General features: G+C 25.1%; 1 long non-coding RNA gene across 1 annotated transcript; it reads left to right on the top strand.

Annotated features, from left to right (window-relative positions):
- LOC114120145 (uncharacterized) lies at positions 1–2396 on the top strand. Its single transcript, XR_003592091.2, has 2 exons — positions 1–181; positions 276–2396. It is a non-coding gene; the product is annotated as an uncharacterized LOC114120145 (long non-coding RNA).
- Positions 2397–3476: the final 1080 nt, after the last annotated feature.

The raw sequence follows: 3476 nt of genomic DNA, 5'->3' as shown, positions 1-3476 counted from the left end.
TGTTGTCAAGTAACTTATCTGTTATCAAACAATGTTGATTAAATAATTCAAGTTGTAAATAATAAATAATAAATGATGTACGATTATGTTATTACGGTACCTATGAATGAGTGATGATGAAAACCAAACACAGTTTCAATCATTTTTTTACATCAATAAATATACTCCATATCTAACCTTGGTAAGTTTATTCTATTAAATTGCATTTTTCCTAACCAGAGATGCCAATGCTGGCGACAGCGTCATACTAATGTATAATAATATGTTTTATATAGCTCATTGTACAGCTTCATTTCAGAGCTACCTATCTATCAATATTATTATCAATGGAATTTGCGTCAGCGTTTCCATTGCCAAATTCAATCACATGTCGATCATGTTTTTCTTGTTGGGATGTAATGATATATTTTATTTGTTACCAAATCAGTGATTTTCTCTTTTGATTACTATCTTCATTGTATCTGCAGTCTGCAGGTTTCCTATTTGCTCATTCGATTTGACTACTCATATGTATTATTAATACAGTTTGTAATGACCACTGACAATCATTGTACAGTATATATTTAATCGTAGTGAAAAGTTTTTATTCGTTATTTGTACTTAGTAAAAATTTAAATAAAACAAAAAAAATATTAATGAAGTGCGCCCATTTTGTTCTAGAGAATGTTTGTACGTAACATTTTGTATTGAAATAATAATTTCAAATCATCAATATATAATATTTATAATTTGTAATGTGAATATTGTCCATAGTCATAATACTCATAAGTAATAATGTATTTCATTAAATATTGAATACTGTCAACAGACGTATCAAGTATCAACGAGTAGGTAATGAATTTGATAAAGTGCGTAAACAAATCATTGTCTTATCATTAATTAATTATCACTATTTAGCCGATTTATCAACACCAAATTGTTTATGGTCACGATCGGGATTATAATATATTATATTTTGTATATCCATATTCCATAGCTAATATATAGTGTATATTAAATAAGTGTTTAATATTATATACATATATTTATTGTTTATGGTAATTAATATTTTTAACTGTTAGCATGATGCCTTCGCCAATTATCATTATAATTGTTATAATTATTATTACTATTATTTTTATTTGCTGTAAGTAATATTTATATGTTGTTCCACTAAATGATATTAGATAGGTAAACCTTACATAACGTTTGCCATAAAAACCCTACCTATTAATCTATTAATAGTTGATACCTTGTAAGTATTGGTTTTTAAAAATTTTCCCATGAATTGTGATTAAATTATTTAAAACATAGGTACCTAACTTTTTGACTAAAATGTTTAACTGTCTTCTGCAGTGGTGTATTTATGGAGAAATGAAAGGAATACAATTTATCTATGTTCAACAACAACCTCCAAAAAAAAGGAAAAAACTTGATTATTTTTTTTATGCAGATTATGGATATAAAAATTTCATATAATAGATAATAGTATAAAAATATTATCATATAATTTAAAAAATTTTTATTTAATGAAAATATTTACAATCTGTGGTAGATTCGAGCAATATGCAAAAATGATAACTATTACTAATAACTAATATCCGTAAACAGAATATATTATTAATATAGATAATATTATGAGGAGGGATACTATCCAGTGAACTCGACGTGTTATATTATTTTATGTTGACTACACATGACGCCCTCTTTAATCGGTAGTATTTACTTTTGAGTTAGTAGGTAGGATTTAATTATTTAAAACTCAAATGTTCCTATAATATAAAAAAAAATATTTAAACAAAATCCTTTATAGTTTATTTATGAATATTATAATTGATACATTTATTACGTTAATAAAAAAATGAAACAAAAAATATTATTTAAACGTATATAAGACTAAGCAGTCACCATACTATATTTAATATTTATCATTATGCTTATGCCATTATAGTATTTATATAAGTGTAATATCTTATATTATATTTTGTTGGGAATTGTTTTCTGCTATAAGAGAAAACGCTTATAGTTTAATCTTTAATGTTTAATATAACATTAATTTACAAACCAAAAAGTAGAAAGGCTGCCAATGAACTGCGTATTAAATACGACTATATACAATAAATAATATGATTTTAAATGATATTTTTACTCATGCAACTATGTAAGACTAATGCTATACATATAAATATATTGTTATACTAGATACTAGTTGAATTATAGGAAATTCAAAAGTTTGTTAAATAAAATATGCGACGGGTGGCAATGATTAGTTGTCTCCAGTTAAATGTATATGAGGCAAATGCTCACCTTTGCCGCCCCGCAATTACGCCACTGTAGTATAAAATATTTTAATACATTATATTATGTAAACTATATATTATGTTGTTAATAAATTGCAATAATTACATTGTTAAAAAGTTTTATTTGTTTTATTTTGGTAGATATATCTTAGGTTTTATAATTCAATGTTATTAAAGTTATAGTATAATATTGTCATATGTATTAATTATACGTCGTGATGAAGAAGCAGAACACTGATCCTTATTGATAACCATATTTAGTAGTCCATCAATTGATTGGAAATTTGAATTGAATGAAATACATTAAAATCTATAAATGAAAGTGGGGAAATGTAAAAATTTTAAATAATATATTTATACAGGTCATAAAATAATTCAATTCGTTTGCTCTGAGATTCGTGAATCAAAAGAAGTATCCAGTATCCACTATTTGGTATATTTTGTCAATACATTCACAGCGATCTGTGTTTATTAAATATTTAGTAGTTTAATACCTATTATGTTTTTATAACACAATTTCCTTTTTTTTTTTTTATTGAAACTAGGGTTGAATATATTGACGAGGCTTGTATAAAAATACACTTGTATTTAAACATACTAAGCATAATGATTATTATGTTACATATATGTACCTAAAGTATATATGATACTCACGTTAAAAATGTCTGTTATGAATTTATTCGAACAAAAACCAATTTATTGACAAATAAATAAATGGAATTAATATAAATTGAGTATATCCGTTTAACAGTTAGATATTATAATATTATTATTGTTGGGAAATGGACACTATAAAAATCTACTACAATCATTGCAATGTTTTGTATAAACTATAGAGTATGCAATAGATTTCGTCCTATTTATATTACTTATTATTAAATATTTTATATGTTACCTATGTAGTTTTATCATTGATTATAAATACTATAGATTGCTCACTGGGCGGTTTTTCGATGGTCTACAAAAAAAATCCCGGTAGATGGCGATAAGAACCAATAATAACATTTAGTAAATTCATATTTCATTTTAGCTTCTGTCAAATGGTCAAGTGCGGTGCGGGGTAAACAGGTTTTCAGTAGTGGCAGCCGGCGCGCCGACGTAGCGATATAAATAGTTATAAATATTTCATTCTAATTAAATTAATATTTTATTGAAGACAAATAATAATAATAGCAAGGAACAAAAATCATATAATAC

The sequence above is a fragment of the Aphis gossypii genome, chromosome 2, assembly GCF_020184175.1.
Source record: "Aphis gossypii isolate Hap1 chromosome 2, ASM2018417v2, whole genome shotgun sequence".
NCBI lineage: Eukaryota > Metazoa > Arthropoda > Insecta > Hemiptera > Aphididae > Aphis > Aphis gossypii.
Note: the sequence above shows the minus strand (reverse complement) of the source record. Positions and strands in the feature narration are given on the sequence as shown.